The sequence below is a fragment of the Caretta caretta genome, chromosome 22 (genome assembly GCF_965140235.1).
Source record: "Caretta caretta isolate rCarCar2 chromosome 22, rCarCar1.hap1, whole genome shotgun sequence".
Classification (NCBI taxonomy): domain Eukaryota; kingdom Metazoa; phylum Chordata; order Testudines; family Cheloniidae; genus Caretta; species Caretta caretta.
In genome coordinates this window covers 21,570,875-21,590,858 of record NC_134227.1, presented here as the reverse complement: position 1 = coordinate 21,590,858, position 19,984 = coordinate 21,570,875, and the positions used below count along the sequence as shown (strand labels likewise).

Sequence of the window (19,984 nt, the reverse complement as noted above, 5' to 3'; positions counted from 1 at the left end):
GTGTTTGCCTGCAATTTGGATTACTGAACAATGCAGGAGACAAAAAATTAAAAAAATAAAGCACAGGGAACAGAAAATCATTGTGGGTTTTTAATGTGAAAGGTGAGATTGAATTGCTGTTTGTATTCTCCCTTTAATGGGCCCTCAATTGATAATTAGTGTTATATTATCACACATCTTTAATAGAATATTGATGCCTTTGGCAGAGATATAATCCCAGTGTCAAGAGTAATTCCCCTCTTTCTAGGGTGTTGCACTTATTACACGCAGGCACGGCAGAGACAGTCACAAGGCTTGGCTGGTGCATCTCAAATCAATTAGATGCAGCACCTCACACAAGTGACTTACAGCACGTCAGAGAAATGCATATTAATGCTTTGCCTTGGGAGCACAAACTGACCGAAGAAAAGCTGGCTTTGTTTGTGTCAAGGTTCCTCCCCCACTCTGAATGCTAGGGTACAGATGTGGGGACCTGCATGAAAAACCTTCTAAGCTTATCTTTACCAGCTTAGGTCAAAACTTCCCCAAGGTACAAAATATTCCACCCTTTGTCCTTGGATTGGCCGCTACCACCACCAAACAAACAAATACTGGTTACTGGGGAAGAGCTGTTTGGAAATGTCTTTCCCCCCCAAAATACTTCCCAAAACCTTGCACCCCACTTCCTGGACAAGGTTTGGTAAAAAGCCTCACCAATTTGCCTAGGTGACTACAGTCCCAGACCCTTGGATCTTAAGAACAATGAACAATCCTCCCAACACTTGCACCCCCCCTTTCCTGGGAAATGTTGGATAAAAAGCTTCACCAATTTGCATAGGTGACTACAGACCCAAACCCTTGGATCTGAGGGCAATGAAAAAGCATTCAGTTTTCTTACAAGAAGACTTTTAATAAAAAATAGAAGTAAATAGAAGTAAAGAAATCACCTCTGTAAAATCAGGATGGTAGATACCTTACAGGGTAATTAGATTCAAAACATAGAGAACTCCTCTAGGCAAAACCTTAAGTTACAAAAAAGATACAGACAGAAATAGTTATTCTATTCAGCACAATTCTTTTTTCAGCCATTTAAAGAAATCATAATCTAACGCATACCTAGCTAGATTACTTACTAAAAGTTCTAAGACTCCATTCCTGTTCTGTCCCCAGCAAAGCAGCATACCAACAGACCCTTTGTTTCTCTCCCTCCTCCCAGCTTTTGAAAATATCTTGTCTCCTCATTGGTCATTTTGGTCAGATGCCAGCGAGGTTACCTTTAGCTTCTTAACCCTTCACAGGTGAGAGGAGTTTTCCCCTGGCCAGGAGGGATTTCAAAGCGGTTTACCCTTCCCTTTATATTTATGACAGTTTGACTTTCTTACTCTTGTCCTTTTGGTCCCAGGGAACCCTCTGGGATAGCAGTCTGCGTTCTGGAATGCATCCCAGCCTTGCTTGGGAGCCCTTGACATCCAAGGGTGGAAGGCTGCCGGTGTGGCACAGCCCTTTGTGACTCTGATGTGAAGACGACGAGTTCCCCGGTGTCGTGTTGCCGCAGGCTGTGATGAGCTCTCTGATACAACTCACTGATGAGCGTTACTGCAAGATGTCTCCAGGGATTTTCTTGCTCCAGTCAAGCTAGCAAATGGCTGCTCCTTACTAGTCCCATCAGGGAGGAAACTCATCCCAGTACCGAGGGGCAACTCAAGCCCAACGCACCACCTAAATCCATCCTAAACCTGAAGTTGCAGTTTCCTCGGAACTCGTCACTGCCAGCAGGATCTTTCTGCAGATAGCTAGCACTGACCAATGCACCACCTGAGTGCACTGGGGAGCACTTCACCCTCCATGAACCTGCCTGCACTGGAGGACCAGGCTAGACCCTAGACAGTGAGGTCTGCAAAAGGATGCAGAAGCACTCGCAAGAGTTACAGTGAAGCCAGACAAACCCCTGGGCTCATTTATCAAAGTGCTTTCAGGTCCCATCTGAAGGCAGGTGAAACAATAATAAATACCAAGCAAAGCAGGTTAATCTCAATCCAGGGAGGCCCTGCTAGCCCTGGGTTCCTCGCAAAGCTTAACTCAGTAATGGTGGGTGTCAGACTGGACCAGAAGTCTGTTCCAGCTCGGCATGGAAAGCCTCTTCTGGATCTTCTCCCAAGACAGTGGGAGTCACACTGGTCCCATGTCTCAGGCCCTGATTCTTATTCACACTCATTTACATGGCTAGAGCCTGGGGCCTTTGTTATAAAATGAGACTCAGGCTCTCAAACTTCCACAGCATTCAGTGGGGATCATCGTACTTGGTTTGGTCCAAGACTGTTATTATAAGAATCAGTTAATGAATCGCACACACCAGCTCTCTCTTATGCACACGCACACACACCAGATAGGAGAATCCTCACAAGCAATCATCTCACATATGACAGCATAGGAAAGCTCGGATATTTACATCCCCTGTTATCTTAGACTGCTAAAGGCTTATTTGGGGTCTGTCGGCATTGTGTTCCCAGTGGAAAGCTCCGCTTCTCATTTCTCCTCTCCCCCTCGTTGTTCACCGGAATGAAAGACAAGCGCGCCAAAGCTCTGGTCTTTCTCTGAGGATTTCTCAGTTGTCTTTCAAGGACACTCAAGCCTAAAGGGTGGTAGATTACAAACGTTTCCCCCAGCATGTCTTTCTGACCAGAACGATACCACAAGCCATGACATTCTATGAAGGGCTTTACATGGGGTATATTTCTAACATGAATTGTGTTTAGCTTGCCGTGTCTCCCTGTGTGTCTTAAATCCACAGCCATGCACAGTGCATGAGAATGGCGCTGGAGTCTGGATTTCTCCATCAAGCTGTTCCCTCGGCAGCACAACCCAACGGAGGAGTTTGCAGGAATAAACGTTGCATCAAGATGGGATGATGTTGTGCCTGTTCCAGAATGTCGCTGTCAGTCATGGGGTGATGCACGTGGTATTAAAGCAGACAAGTGAGAAAAAGGGATTTCAGGGCTTGTTCAGATCCCACAACCCCTGGTGGGGCAACAGGAGTTCCTCCCCAGAAAAGCTGGGTAACCCCGGAAAATCCAAGTCAGGAGGCCACCCACAGGGGATTTGTGGGAGGGCTGTTTTTAGTCATTATTACTTTGTGTAAAAGAATTTGGTGCCAGTAAAAGGTGCCAGATTGAGAAACCTAGAGACCAGGGGTTGGATGAACTCCACAAACTTCAGAGCTCAGGGTTGGCTCAGCTTTCCCAAACTCTCCCAACTTCTGGATCTGTACAACCAGTACTGGGAAGTTTATGAAACCAGGGTCCCCCTCTCCGCCTCATAAATCTCCTGGTGTTTCCTGATTCTAGTCCTGCTCACTTCCCTCACCCCCTTCAGAGCTGCTAATGCACCTTAAGAGGAAAATCACTGCAAACATGGGGTGCTACTGTAGGCCTCAGGAGACATGAAGTCATCCCTGCTATGCTAGGCAATCCCGATGTGACCTTTGGCAAGTCTATGTCTCAGGGCCCCTTGCATAAGGTGGGGATAATAGCACTGCCTGACCTCACCGGGGTGTTCTGACAATAGATCCTGTAAAGATGGTGAGGTGCTTAGTTACCATGGTGATGGGCACCAGATAAGTACTTAGATATCTAGGTCTAAGTAGAATCAGAATTTTCTTCAGCACCATGCTTCAAGTCTTAGCTACTCCTTGCTGATAGCCGTGCTGCTGAAATCCAATGCAGGCCAGTGGCTTTGATTTAGTGTCTTCTACTCCTCCACAAAAAAAACCATTAGTTTCAAAGATGATGCTTGGGAGCATTTGCTGTTTCTTCCCAGCCTGCATGGCAGACGCACACAAAAATTCCACGTGCTATAACACATGTACTGAGTTCGCTAGTGCTCAGCTACTTGCGTTTCCAAGTCAGTATGGGGTGGATGCCTCCTGATATTACTCCCACAAAAATCATGCTGGCACTTAATCTGTGCTGCTGAGCCTGTGTGTGTGTGTGATTAAGAGCCTGCCCTCCTACACAGACTGATGTTGAGATCACATTTGTCACCTGTGTTCATTGCCAAGCACTGGGATGTTTCACCCAATTTCCAAATATGGCTGAAGAAAGAAAAAAAAACACTAAAATTGATTAAAACTCCTAAATATGCAGCTAAACAGCCAGGGCAGTTCTCAGCAGACAATATGCATCTCTGCTATTGCCTAATGGCCAGGGCACTTAAAAGGCAGTTGGCTGCAATGTGCAGCATGCAGCCATTCTGCCTCGAGAGCTGTGAAAAATTAGTGGGATATTGTTCTCAAAGCTTTTTGCGTGATTCATCTGGGGGAAATTCACCTCCCCTCAGACAACCGATTTTCTACAAAACAGCTGCTCTGAATTGAAAAACGGAGTGTCCAGCAGCCTTGTGCATAGAACAGATGATGCCCATGCAGAAATGGGTTCTTTTTAATGACAAAGCCGGCCTTTTTTAAAGTGAAAATGTCATCACTTTGGGCGAGGAGGGGTTTTTTTTTTTGGCAGGGGGGAGGGCGGGGTGTGCAAACTAAAGGAATTTTCCTCTGTCACCAGTACAAAACTAAATAAAATGCAGATTTCACCTAGTCTCACCTTTATTTGAAAAGTATTTTGCCTCAGCTCCAAGCACCTCCCATGCTATCACAGCTTCATGGCTATTTTTAGCAAGCCAGCTCAATCCAAGCTAGCTCAGGTACACTCACATATGCTGCAATTACTCCTCTGACTGCAGTGTCGACATTCACCCAGAGACAGCCGACTGGGTAGCTGTGTTGACACCTGATGGTGAGGGTGCATGGACGGCTGTTGACTCCACATGGTTGAGTAACCAGTCTTCAGTAACTCTATTGCAAATGCAGCCTGGCAGTAAATGCTCCCATCACTTTTCCCCCTGATTTCTGAAACATTTCTGAGCTTCAATGCCAGGAAATGGAGGTAGCTCAAATGATACATTGCTGAACACTCAGGGGAAGGTGGGCTTGTGGATAAGGGAAAAGCCTGAGTCAGGAGACCTGGGTTCTGTCCTAGCTGTGCCACACGCTCCCTGGGTGACCTTAGATAGTCCTTTAGTGGCTTTGGTTCCTCATCTGTAGAATGGGGATAATCGCTTTATATTTCAGTGGGGCTGTGTGGCCTAATGTGTTAGCGTTTTGAAGTGTTCAGCTGCTATGGACGTACAAATAAACAAATGAATTAAATCAGGGCAAGGACGGCCTTTTTTTTTACATATCTGTACAGGGCCTAGCACAATGGGGCTGAGTTGCCTACGTTCTATCACTATACGAATTCATAAATAGATACAACAATAATAAAAACTTCTGCTTCATTAAGAGAGGTCACATGGATAGCTGTTCTTAGGGGTATCTACTCTCCCTTTCCAGCGTACGGAGTATTGTCCCTAAATAGCCTATCCACAAGGCCAAATCCAGCTAGGGCATAGGCAGGCAGTGAAGTGAACAGCTGTGAATCTGCTCCATTGGATCAGAAGTGCCTAAGCAGGTCAGGCACCTAGCTCCCATTAACTTCCAGCGAGACTTAGTCTCTTAGGTCAGTTTTGAAAATGGGATGGATGCTCTCAAGTCACTTATGAAAATTTGATTCACAGTCTCTAAATAAACCCTGGAGCTGGGACCCACTGGATTGGAGTCGCCACTCGAGTTTATCTTTAAAAATATTTCTTGTGAACTACAAAGACTGGATGTATTTAACATTTAGCAAAACACTAGCAATCAGCAATCTTTTCTTCATAGACACAAAAGCATCTGCACCTAGGTCTCCCAAATAATGATGGCAATGCATATTAGTACATGTATTTCCTTGAGAACTGAACTTTCATAGGGCTAGCCTTGAAAGCAATTCAGAGTATTTACAGCTTTTATGAAGCCCCCAGGAGAGGATAATCTTAAAGTGCTGCAAACACCACATGGAAAAATAGGAAAAACATTCAATTTAGGAACAATTTTGCCATCATCTTTGGGAGTGTATTTTTTTTTTTAAGTGTTTGCTCCCACTGCAGGTTATTTCCCCAACCTGAGGCCTGAACCGTCTCGGACATTGCAGCAGGTCACTTGGAGCTCACAGGCAGGGGGATTAAGGGTTCGGGGGGGAAGGAGCTGCAGTAGGCGCAAACAGAATTGTTTTCCTGCAAATATCTCTGTAGAAATAGAGACAGGGAAGAAGAAAACACAGGAAACTGAGCAGCAGATTTGTCTCTTAGTAAAATGTTTTTCATAGTTCTCCCAAGAGTCATCAGTGGGTTTTTAAGACTACAATGTGAGCATCATGTCCTGCAATTCCGTAACCATGTCCAGTGGAAAACAAACACACGCAGAGATACACATTCTCACATGCAAACACTCACATGTACACTGACACACACGCTTATATGCACAGTCTCACACACACCTGTGACAGAGTTCACTCACCACGGCAGCGCCTCCCACTGGCCATCATGGGCATTAGCTTCGCCAGCTGCTGCGCCCTCTCCAGGTGGTGCCTCTCCCGTTGTCTCTGCCTGCAGACCCACCCCAGTCCAAAGTCCCACAGTGTCCTCTTCAAGACTCAGCCCACCGGCCATGTCACCATCCACGTTCTCCTCCTTCCGGGCAGGAGGGAATATCTCCCAGTTCTAGAGACCCGTGTCACTAGCAGCCTCCTGGTGCCCTCCTTAACTTCTCTGCCAGATCTGCTTCAATTCCCTGGGCCACTTCCCCATGGCCCCAGTACCTTCTTTGCCCTTCTCTCAGGGCCTCCAGCCAGCACATCCCAGCAGCCAGCCAGGAGCTCCCTCTTGCTCTCCCAGTCCTTGTCAGCAACTGCTCTGCCCAAGATGCTACCATCATGCAATCCATTAGGAACACAGTCCTCTCTCCTGGGACTTCCTGGACCCCTACTCTGCCCTGTAGGTCCCTTTTATGTGAGCCTACTGAGCCTGATTGGTTGCTCTGTGCAGCCTCTCCCCAGTTGGCTGCCCCCTGCACAGCCTCCTTAGACTTTTTAACCCCTTCCTTTCCGGTGGGGAGTGAATACCCCCATCGCAACACCAAACCCCTACAATTTCTTCAGAGGCAGTACACCAGAGCTGTTGTCAAACAGTGCAAGAATTATGATTCACAAAAAAATTTTCCAAACAAAAATACCATGTTCAGTATGTTAAAAGTCAGGGGGCAATATTATTCATGAGTATATGGTCCACTAACAGATATTCACACACTTACAGATCCAAAAAGTTTAATTAATTGATTATTCTACCAAAAATTCATTATGAATGTTGCTTGTCATTCATTATTCTGAAGTTAAAAAACTTTGAGCCAGCCAAAGAGAGTAGAAATTATATAACGTGACTATGCACACCACAGGTACTGAATATTACAAATTCAAACTATTCTGAGCAAACAAGTTGGCTGAAATAGAATAGGCAGATAATTATTCAGAGAAACTATGTGGTGAATAATTACAAACAGCAACAGCATTCTTGGAAATGAGGATTGGTTCACAAGGGTCTGAATTTATACAAACATTGTACCTAAAAAATAGTTTGAATACTCAAACAATTCAATCATATACTGAGTTGCATGCTGCAAGCAGGGAATAAACCTTTAACTGTTCCCTGCCTTGTTTTCTGCTGTTGACTCACCTAAAGCCTGTGAAATTATAAACCAGCAATTTGAGTATGACAAATAGGGAATGTGGACTCAGAAGAAGTAATCCTTATGAAGTTCTACTGTGCATGTTTGATAGCTATCCCTTTAAATCTCCTTACGTCTGCTTCATGTTAAGAATTAAATCATCTCTCACAAGTCCCTGTGTTTGAGGATGCACGTTAAAGCGATAAGAACGTCATGTTATTCATGGTGAGGGTGACAGTATTTACATCAGCCTCCTTGTACCTCTCATGCTGTTGATCAGAAGTACTTTAAAATAGAGATTTTAATTCCTGTGTATGAAACTTTGTCCAAAATTCAAACTCAAGCACAAAAGAAGTTTGGTAACTGCCCTTCACCCCCCTGCCCCCCCCCACTTACTTATACATTAATTATACATCTCATTTTGCCCTGCATGTCCTGATGCAGTGCCATAATACCTGAGAGAAGTTATTGGTTCGAGCAGTCTGAGCTAGAGATGAATCAGAGCCAAAACCTTTCCAACTGTGGTGGTAACAGGATTTTAATTGAATAATGAAAGTGTGTCCAGGAGCTATTCAGTGTATTTACCTTTACCTCTAAAAAGGTTGCTTTCTGGAGTTGAGGTTTTGAGAGTGTAACCAGTTGAGTGTATTTTTATGGGTTTATTAAAAGAATAAGCAAACAAATATGAAGGTTAGCAAATATGTCACTAGCTAATTGTACTTCTAATTTCCCGTAACTAATCAAATATAACACAATGCAATAATCAAATCCAGGTTGCAACTGAAAGTCAATCAATAGAGCAATGGTTCAATTTATCAGGCTCCCAATTACTACAATGAATAAGTAAATCAATATATAAGGTTAACCTAAGCATTACTTCAATCCTTTACGGGAAGTAAAGAAAGCACACCTTTATTTCAATCCCAACAACTGAGCTCAGAATCTACCAAAAACAGAAGCTGACTTTTGCCTTTGTTTTAAGAAGTAGAACTCTTTAAATGATTTCTTTGTACCTTCCCACTTTGCTGCTCTACCTGAATTTTCTCTGAACATACCAGCCAGGTTAGATGTTATTTACTCGGCTTATTCCCTGTCCCATATTAATAGTGTCTGCATCTTTTTGACACTTTTACACAGATGTAGAAATGATTCTTAAATCAGGCACTTAGCAGCTTTGGAATAACATGCTGTTAACCCAGAACACTTTCCTATTAATTAGGTAACAGATCAGGGGGGTTAGTGTCTATCTGGGGGAATGGTTCAGTGACACACACACAGCTGGAATGTTGGATTCAAAAGCACTCTCATGCCTCCTTGCAGTCTCTCACTCATGTGATTTGTCTGAGCGGAGAACTAGTTCTGATGCTGCAAACAAGTTGAGCTTCTTTCACATGCAGGGAGGTGGTCGGTCTCTTCTCTCTCTTACAGATGGATTTCAGGCTTGGCTTAGCTGGTGGACAGAGTCTTTCTTGTCTTCTCTGGATGGCCTATCCAGGGAAGAAGCAGGAGACAGCTCCAGGTGTCATCGGTGGGAGAATCTTTTGTAGGGTTCAGTGTCCCCTGGCTTTGCCTCAGGTTCCACTCTTGTGCAGTTAGGTGTACCAGGATGTTGGCTATAGCTCAATGTGAACAAATATCATAATCTGAGGTCAGAGGCGAAACTACCAGTCTAAGGTGGACATTTTCTTGCCAAATCCATTGGTAACCACAAGCAGATGTCCCCTTCATAAGCAGGATATGTGAGGGGCCCATGTAAGAAGGAGCTTGAAGCAGACTTCCATGTGAGAAGGCCCATTCCCACTTTGCTAAATATAATTAGCAATTCATTGTCAGTTACCCTTTCACACATTTCCACTCCTTCCTTGTGACAAGGGAAGATGGACTCTGAGAGGGTGATCATGCCCAGGGATAGTGCATGGCCTATTCCAGTGCCCTGTCACCTAAAATCAAAGCATAGTAGTCCTTACAAATACTAATAATCATTTAGTTTGACCAAATAAAGTACTCCAGGTCCAAACTCAAATCTGGCCAATGTTCCTACAAACTTTCAGAAACTCCATAACCACATTTTCATCAGCTTGTGAATGGTTCTAATCAATCAGCTAGGGGTTGGGGTACAGAAATGATCGTGTCTCTAGCAGATATCATGATCTGATTCACAAGGTTCCTGGTGCTTCCCCCAACCCTTCCACCCTGCTACACACAAATCAACAGAAATCTGCTAGAAAAATCCTGTTTCTCTATTGTAAACTCTGCAGGGAAGGGATTACGTCTTCACATTTGTTTGTATCGTGCCCTGATCAGACCCTCTGTGTGCTACTGTATTATAAATAATAATAAAGCAATATAGACCAGTTGAACTATTACAAGAAGAGATACAGAAACTATTCCTCTTTGTAAGAATTTGTCAGAAACAAGCACATGGGTAATAAGAAAAAGAAACAAGATAATTTTTGGAGCTCCTGTTCTGGGTGCAGCAGAATAAAAGGCATTTTATTCATTGAGGAGCAACTGCATTACCTGGAGCAGAAATTCAGCTTGTTGAGCCCTGAACTAGGTAGATGGCTGAAGCATTAGAGAGCCTAAACAGTGAGTAAGCGGAAGAGCTTTCTTCTCTTTCAAGCAACAAGCCTGCCCAGGGTGTGGGTAGGGTGTTGTAGACCTTCCACACGTGTCTCTCCCAAGTAGCCAAAGTACTTTCAGGTATCAGGCACAAATGTAAACCTTCCCATGTGGTGTGGATTGTATAACACTGAGTTTCAGGTGCTGACTTTCAGCTGCAGCAGCTTCTTAAACCTGACCTTGCAGTGCCTGGGCATGTCGGCACTCAAGAATCCTTGGGGCATTTCAGTACTATAGCCTGGCAGAAACTGGGCGGGGGGAAACCAGTCAGTGTATTAAAGGGCTGGCTTACAAAAGGGACACTTTTAGAATTAGATCTAGGGTAAATGCTGACTAAGGGAAGCTCTGGTAACCATCTACAAGTATTTGGGGATTGCAAATACTAAGGAAGGGGAGGAATTATTGAGCACAGCAATTCAAGGTCCAGGACCCACTTCCAGCAACAGGACCAAGCAAAATCCAAGCAGGTGTATGCTGCGGATGCTTTGCTTGTGGGTCTCCTTCTTGTTGTCCATCCACAACTAAAGGTTCAGTTCATCCCCAACCCTTCTAGATACAAGATAAGTGGGGGAGAGAGAGTCCACAAACACATGCGAGATGAGTGACTGCAGCACTATCCTTCTGGGGCCCTGCTGTGTGCTGTATAACATAAGGTCTGGATTCTTCCTGGGGCTCCATCAACAGCCCCTCCAACATCCCAGGGGACAGTCCAACATACAACAGGAAAAATACAAGATGAATTCGGAGGCTAAAGTGTCCCTTGCTGATTTAGGTCAGAGATGAAGCCATTATAAGTGCTTTCTTCTGCAGTGCTGGGATCCAGGAAATAAACCTTTAAAATTCCTCCTGTTTGGGCCAAACTGCAGCACTTGCAAAGGTTAGAGTCTGACAGAAACTCTGTAGAATTCCTAGAACACCAGCCCCTGGGATCCTCCTGTATTTCCCTGGAAGGAGTCAGGTGAGACCTCCGTGCAGCTTGGAGTCTTTACACACAGGCTGCTTCCCATCCTCTGTTGAAACCCCCCGTCAATCATTCAAGGCCCATGTTTATTTTACTTGCCTAAGTCGTGTAGGTGGTGGGTCGTGTAAATCCTTTCACGCTAGCCGTCCCCAACGCCTAAGGAATTAAAAGTGGAACATGAAGGAATGAAAAATTCATTCTGCTCACTGCTTGGAACTGAATGGGCTGTGCAGGTCTGAGGCACAGGAGTGATTCTCGGAGATGAGCCACCAGTGCATTGGCAGCTGGCTTCTGACAAAGCCTGGCTCTGTCGTGCTGCATAAGAGATACCTGGAGTGGGGCAGGTGAATGCTGGCTGTGGAATCGGATCTTACACGCCTATGTGACACAGTGCAATGTAGCGAAGGCTGGCCCACTGGCTGTGGAATCGGATCTTACACGCCTGTGTGACACAGTGCAATGTAGCGAAGGCTGGCCCACTGGAGAATGGTCTGCACTGCTGAGCCGTAGCTTTTGCCCCTGGGTGTGCCACAGATGCTCCTGGAACCAGTCAAGCGGTGGACTCACTCCTACCAGCAAGATATGTTATTTCCATGGGCTGAGAGTACAGAGAAGATGCTGGAGGCCCATGCCCTTGAGGGAGACAGCTGGGACGGAGGCTGTTCTTGCAGGGTAGGTAGCTGGTATGGGAGGAAGAGGTACTGGGAATCTCACAAGGGGACTTGTTCACACAAGGTGTCCAGGTCAAAGAGGTCTGGTAAGGCCTGGAGCTCCAAAGACTCATTTTGAATCTTACAAGGTTTGCTGACGGGCAAGCCATGCGAGATAATGTGATCATGTATGGCTGGCAGGTGTGAGGCTTTGCTCCAGGGTGTCTCTAGAAAATCCAGGTCACTGGGGAACGGCAGTCACATGGCCTGACAGATAAATTACATGACCCGTCAGGCCAGATGGGTCTGGACAATACTGCTTGTGGCAGCACTGTTCATGTGGAGAAGTCACATGCACACATTCATGTACACACACACACACACCCCCCGAGAACATGAGGTTAGCACATAGATGCTAAATATCCCAGAAAATGACTATAATGTTTGAGAGGATCCAGGAGATTTTAAGTCACAGGTTATAGGGAAATCCTTCTGTGATTTCGAGCTGATGGGATTATGGGGATCCCACTTTGGCTTTAGAGTACGCATCAGCAAAGAGAATCCCCCTCTTCCCCACCTGTCACGACACTGGAAACACAAGAACTCCCTGCTATATTAGCTCCCTCTTATTCAAATAAATATAAAAGTGTGGCAGATCCACCTTTCTCGTTCTTCCTCAAACCCCCAAAGCACTGACAACTCCATTCTGAGCTGTCTCTTCAATATTTCATATTAAACACACACACAGCCTACAGTTTCTCTTTGCACTTTTCATCTGACTTTCTATTTTTAAGCTACATTTATGTCAGCCGAGGATCAGTGCACACAGTTTGAACCTGCAATTCCAACACAGTATGTGAGAGCACAGCACAGTGAGCAGAGCCTGTTATAAACATACCAATACACACTTTCCCAGCTAACATGCACCTTTTAATCTGGAAGTCTCGGAGCTGCTGGCCCTTTAAAACAGTAATCAACACAGTGCAAGCTACCCAGACCCCGGTTGATTTGTTCCCTTTTCTTGCCCTCCTACAACATAATTCAGAGGCTGTCAAAACGAATCTGTACATTGCTTACATTTGTGCTAAGCCACGTCTCTTGCATTTACATGGGGTGCATAGATACCTTGGAGCATTAAGGAGGACTTGTGTGCATTGGATAGGAAGCTTTCACCACAGCAGTGCGATGATTCAGACTCTGTTACAGAGCAGCATATGGGAAACCAGGCTGTGTCATCCTGTGACTAGTCCTAGGTAGCCCCCACTGAGCCTTCCAGGCTGGGATTTCTCATCGATCTAGACTCCTGAGATGGCTGTTGAAACCATAGCGAGGGAAAGTGAGGGTCGGGAGCTGGAAAGGGATTTGGTCAGAAGAGGGGCTGAGACAGTGAGTTTGGCCTCAGATGCTTTAAGATGTGGAAAAGGCAGCTGCATGCTCCAGGTCTCCATTCAGATGCAGTTACTTTGGCAGGTGATGAACTGAAGTGGATTATGCCTTAGCAAGGAAATCTTCCCATTCTTTTGGCTTCTCCTTAGATTACCAGCTTCCAACGTCACTCCCCTCTACTCATACAATGCATGCACGCCTCCATCCCTCCATGCCACCTGACTGGGGAACGGAGTGACTGCAGGGGAGGTGGACAGCCCACACAGACTGATCCCATTCTGCTCGGACTGCCGTTTGGTGCTGTGTTGGCGACAGGGCTTTAGAGACATAAAGCACACAGTGTCTTCTCAGCTGGGCCTGCATTCCGTGAGAATAATTATTGTTACTTGCTAAACCCTGGCAGTGGGCTCGTCCCTGTTCCAGGCATGGGCCCTGCCCCAAGGAATTCAGTTACACTTGGAGTTCTGTCCTGTGACCCAGTATCATAGGAACATAGAAATGGCCAGCCAGGATCAGAACCAAGGTCCATCTAGTCCAGTCTCTGACAATGGCCAATGCCAGATGTTTCAGAGGAAGATGTAAGAACTCTGTAGTAACAGATGTGGGATAATCCACTGCCATTAGGCCTCATCCTGGTCTCTTAATAGCTAGAGAGTGGCTTAACCCCAGAAGCAGGGTTCAATCCTCTGCCTGAATTTTGGTTGGCACTAACCATCATTGTTTGCGCCATCAGTTTGGCCTTGTGAGTGTTCATGAACATTTTGTTTGTGGGGTGGATTTTTTGCCATTTTCAGCAATTTCTCTAGCTTTCCAGGGCAAAAATGATGGTGGGGGATTGCCTCCACCCTGGCCCCATGGCAGAGATTACCACCTTCAGGAGATAGGACGTGTGGGAATAATAGTACAAAAGCAATATATGGCAGTAACTCCATCACCCTGCTCCATGCGTTGCTTCTGAATTCCACTGGGTGCCTGGGCATTGGGAAGATTGCCACATGAGCGGACATATATCCCTTTCTACAAGTGGTGAGCTTACCGTGGACAGAACAAACTGATCCCATGCAGCGAAAGGGCACCAAATTCCTGGGTTCAGGCCCAGCTGAGCCCTATACTCAGGGGGCAGAGCACAGCAGGTAAATACCAGAGTGCCACAAGATGCTCTGGCTGAGAGTGGTCTACTGGAACATGTGGCTTTGTCCATTTAGCAACCTCTCAGAAGCATCTGTTCATGCCTTCCATACATCGACAGTGGGCCAATGTCCGAGGCTCACAGGAACTTCCATTGCTTGGAGCATTTAAAACAAGAGGACCAAGCAGCATAAAATGGACTGTAGGCACAATCATACTCTACTCCCCAGGGGCAAGACTAATGGGACCAGACAGACTTTTTCTGTTTCTAATGTCAATGGCTCCTTTCACACCAGGATGCGTGGATAATGCACAATGCCCTGAGCTGCTGGGATCAAGAGAATACACCTGATTAGAACCACAAAATCAAGTGTACTTTGAATCACACTCTCCTCCCTGCTTGTGGGCTCTTGGTTTGCGAACAGTTCGGTAAAGGCAGCGGTCTGGTTAGTTACCAAGAGACACCAGGAGGCTTCACTCCTTAAAATGGATTCCTCTTCTTCACCTAATTAGCCAGATCTAATTTGCAATATAGAAAAGCTAATGTGGCGCTATAGCAAAATGCATACCTGCCCTGGCTGGGGAAATTCAACATGTCAGGCAGAGGAGAATGCGCCGCTCGTTCTCCTACTCAGCGGAGCGTAACAACCAACACTGGCTTCTGGGGTTAAGCCAGTCTCTAGCTATTCGGAGACCAGGATGAGACCTAATGGCGGTGGATTATCCCACATCTGTTACTGCAGAGTTCTTACGTCTTCCTCTGAAACATCTGGCACTGGCCACTGTCGGAGCCTCTTCAGGCACCTGCTTTGTGTTTTCCTTACATATCCCTTATGAAAAGAACAATCTGCCCCTCAAAGGGAATTCACACGCGGGTGGTGGTGAAAATCACGGAATGGATCCTCAGCAATACAGAGATCTCTGCAATGCTTTCCACAGCTGGTAATAGACTACTGGCCCTGTTGTGGGAAATAAGCCTCCAAAAGAGCCGGACAGGCATCTGTCTGTTGGCACCACCTGGCTGGCATCACCACCAGAGCCCTACGGAATATGGGAAGTAAGAGCCTAGTGCTCCCATCCAAATCTAACCAAATGTGCAGCGTGATATGAAGAGGCTGGGTGGGGGAGAAGAGCCATTGTTAGCACAGCTGTAAAGCAGCTTAGTGGAACTACTAGGCAGCTTTGGCTGTTAACATCCTTGTTCCCAGTCCTCTCTCCCTTGCACGCACACACCCCCATCGGAATACTTATACAAGTGGTGTCTAATTTTGCGCTGTCATGTGTCTATGTAAATCCAGAGCAGTCCCACTGCATTTGTTCCAGTCCAGACATGATTCTAAGTTGCCCTTAGCTTGAAGGTCTTTGGATCTGAGCTTTCTGGTTCAGACTCCCAGCTCTTGTTAAAAGCAGCTTCTCTCTGTGCTTTTCCATCCTATCTTGTTGCCAAGTTCCCTGTTACTGGAGAGAATTGAACAATCCAGGAGGGACAGTTCTGCAGCTATCTATTTATCTACCTACCTACTTTAACGAAAAGAGGTATAGCCTTTTGAGGAGAACCCTGATTGTCCCAGCTTATCATACTTTCACTGGAGATGTGCATTGCAAACAGAGAAACAGAGAAGGGCCCTCCAGTGTGCAAAACAAATGGCTCCCAGTGTGAAAAATGATTTAAGGGAGAAGGTTTAAAAGTTGAGATGATTAATGTATATGACTTAGCTGGCACACTGGAAATGATAAATCAAGAAGGAATGGGAAAGCAGTGCATAAATTCAGAGCCAGGCTGCTCAGGACTTGAATGGTAGAAACTTGAGGCCTGCTGCCAATGCAACTCTCAAGTTGGGTGGCATCCAGCATTCAAATATCAACTGATTGAGATTTCTTAATAGAGAGGCTAGGATGGGGGACTGGGGGAGGAACATGCTCCATTTGGACCGGTGTGTGTGCACGCGTGCGTGCCTAGAAGCCCTTAATAAATGTTCAACACTTCTGTCTAAATAGAAGATCGTTCCTTGAACAGGCCTCACTCCCCCAGTCCAAACCTGATTCTTCGTCATTACATCTTTAAATTGGCGCATATTAAATTAGCTGCAGTGAAAAGATTTAGGAGACATCTTGAAGCCTCTTCAAGGAACCCAAGAATAGCCTTAGAAGATTAAGAAAGCAAGAGGGCCTGAACAGGAAAGGAGAAAGGGAATGGGGAAAAAAAAAAGATTTTATGACTAAAATTGCCAGCAAGATTCTTTAGTAACGTCATTCATTTTTCTATCAATAGATCACATTAATGTAGTGAAAAGGGATTTAGAGAAGATGAATTAAGACTTAAATGCACTAAAATGACTTTAGGAATATTTAAATACAATACAATTTATTTTTGTATCATGTCATTCAATGCAAAACTCCCACTGATGTTCCAGGGGCCAGTACAGATCCTGTGAAGCTCATGGGGCTGTGCATAAGCAATGTCACTTCCAACAGAAACAAGACTTAAATTGGTCTTTTCTTTGGTCCAGAAATAAACTACATGGATTGCGCCTGTACGGAATAACCACCCGCACTGAAATGCAAAAGGTGAAGAGCCCACTAAACTTCTGAGCTCCCCCTTCCACGCTCTCCTCCCCCCACCCCCAACACACACACACACAGTGGGGAACTAAAATAGGGAATTAGCCTACTTCCAGGTGGGTTAACTTTAAAATCCAATCACTGTATCCTTAAAATATCCTGTGTGTGGCTGTCTGCTGGTAGCCTTCACCTGAACATTTCTACAGCTCTTCATCCCACCAACAGACACACCTGCTGCTTCTTCTGCCGTAGTAGGTATTAAAAAAGAAATTATGTTAGCATGCTAAAAATACCTCCCTGCGCTGCTGTGTTCTAAGAACAGGAACAGGTCTCACCTTCTTGTGATGCTGTGATACAGCGAGAGGATAAATGCCTGCTTTGTCGAGCAGCTCTAGTAACAATATCCAGGATGGGCCTTAGAGACAGCACACAAAGCTCAGAATTCTCAGGCAGACCTTGTTCCAGGCTCTGTCAGAGGCCTGGTCTCGGTGTGCTCTGGTGCAATAAAGGCCAAGCAAGGAGAGGAGCTTTAGAGGTGCACCAAAGGGGTGTAAGTAGGAACACTGAAATGACACCGAGTGAGGTTCGGAGCTGCAGAGCAAGAAATGTTATTTTATTATTATTGATTTGCATTATGGTAGCACCTAGAGGCTCCCACTGAGATCAGTTCCCGTTGTGTTTGGTGCTGTATACACACAATAAATAACCGTCCCTGCCCCAAAGAGATTACAATCCAAACAGACAAGATAGTTGAAGAGCGGCAGAAAAGAAGGATTCTGATCCCCATTCTACAGAGGGGGTGCTGAGGCAGAGAGTTTAAGTGACTTTGAGTCACACAGGGGACTGGGGGTGGTCCTGGGAACTGAGCCTAGACCTCCTGAGCCCCAGTCTAATGCTTTAACCCCAAGATCATTGTTCCTTTGTTACCATGGTGAAGCCTGTTGGACTTTTGCAGAACACCATGTTACTGAAGCAATGGAAGGCACATGGCGTAGGCCCTTCATGAGTAGGTTAGACGATGTGGTCTGTAATCAGCGGAATAAACATTTGGCAATAGGATTGGCGAAATGGGACTTAACAGATTTGTTTCCATCTGTATTTTCTACAGTGCTGGAGGCGTCAGCAGCAACAGGAGTGGGCTGAGTTCTCGAAAGCAACACGGTGTCTGGTCAAATATGTCAGCTGAGCCACATCGACCCTGACAAATGCCCAGAATAATTCATGTACCTCAGCCTGTGCCAGTCCCAACATGGACCCCATAGACACTGGGGGAGCTTGGGTTTCTGAACCACTCACTACTGACTGGGGCGTGTGCAGCATCCACATCTAAAGAGGCAGAGCCACAGAGTGAGAGGTGTCTGTGAAGGTAACTGGATCCTTGGATAGTCAGAGTAAAGACACCCACTCTCCTTCTCTTGCTCCTACCCAGTCTCCCGGAACTCCAGGCTGGGGGTGCATTGAAATAGCGATGTGAGAATATCTGGCTGCTTCAGGCCTGCAGGGTGCTCATTTCCAGCCAGCAGTAAGCTCTTCCCTTCACACCCAAACAGATCTAATCGCTGTGCCAGCAAGCACTGAAGAGATAAGAAAATCCCCTCTCTGCTTCCAAAATATCACTCTAGTTCTGCCTATGAATCAACAAATTCAAAACAAAACCACCAAAACCCAGCAGATTGCCTGGAGCCGTCTTTTGTGCTGCTGTGTGGGTTAAGGCTTTCTGACCATCATCACTGCCCGGAAAAGGCTCCTTCTTTATTTCAGATGAGATAAAATAGTCCCTGCTCTACCGATTGATAGATTACAAGAGTCTTTAGTCAGATTTTAAATAATTTCTCCTTTCCCACCCTACCTGCTTTGTTAGAGACAAACCACAAAAGCACAGAGAGCAATTCAACGTCTAGAGGAACAGAGGAGGGCAAAACACAAAAACAAAAACCAACAAACAAAAAACTCACCAAGGCACAAAGCTCAGTCCATGCAGGGAATACGATGCTGCAAAATTGAAGTTTTCCTGCCTCACAGTGTTCTTAGAAAGCATTCAATTATCTGTCTGCACCTATAGAAAATGCTGGAACTGCTTCCCAGAGCTTTTAAAGGGCTCTCTCTACAAAAGACACGGCTCACCAGCTCAGCAACTGAAGGAGGGGAAAAACAACACCGATCTATTTGTTTACCTTTGAAGAACCAAAAGTGATACAAATTCAGGCTGAAAATCTGTGTGTTGATGTCTGCGTGTGCATCCCTCTCTCCCTCTTTGTCTGCTTCTGCAGGTAAGCAAAGAATGGGGTGATTTTCAGACAGGCCTTCAGACTTAGGGGCATGATTTTCCAAATAAAAGCAGCTGCAATGAACTGCGGGCATGGCTGGTAGCACTTAGACAACTAACCTCCTGATTTGTTGGTGCAGTGCAGTAGTAAGATGTCTAAGGACTCCCAGTTTCACCTGTTATTCATTGTAGGTGCAAAAATTGTTGGCATAAAATTAAGCCTGCATAATACGCAGTATGATAGAACCTATATACAAACTGGGATTATTTAGCCTGGCAAGGAGAAGGGCTAGAAAGCATTCAATATGAAGAATTAAGGTTATGAAGAGTAGAATGAAAACTGATCAGTCTCTAGTTTGCTATACTGAAGTAAGAGAACAAGGACCCGTTCACTGCAGTTAATAGGTAAATCTAGAATAAATAGAAGTCATTGTTTCCTCACCCAGTATGTTGGCAGCCTGTGGAATTAGCATCCATAGGAGGTCATAAAGTTAAATGTAGCTGGATTTAAAAAGAAGCTGCATAATTTTACAATCAATAGTAACATTTTTAGTGATGCAAGGAAAAGAGAGGGCTAATCCAAGCTCATGCTGAAGATAATGTCTGAAGAGGTCCGGCAGGAATTTTTCCCCAGCCAGGTACACTTATGAGTAGTTACATTTCCATCTTCCTTTGAAGCACCAGGCATTGTGAGGTGAGATGCTGGAGTAGATGGACCAATTGCCTAGTCCTGTTTGTCAAATCTCATGTTCCCATGTAATTAAATTCAAACAGAAGTCCCCCTTAATTGGATGCCA

The 19,984-nt window shown here is 45.4% G+C and overlaps 1 long non-coding RNA gene across 3 annotated transcripts in view; it reads right to left on the bottom strand.

Moving 5' to 3' along the window:
- The window catches only part of LOC125625458 (uncharacterized), a 149,700-nt gene extending 130,500 nt beyond the window's left edge, over positions 1-19,200 (bottom strand). For 2 of the 3 annotated variants that reach the window (XR_012665741.1, XR_007353559.2), the window contains exon 1: positions 18,877-19,200. This is a non-coding gene — a long non-coding RNA (uncharacterized LOC125625458). The remainder of the gene's footprint in view (positions 1-18,876) is intronic. The other variant, XR_012665742.1, reaches the window with a different exon arrangement.
- Between the last annotated feature and the right edge of the window lie 784 nt (positions 19,201-19,984).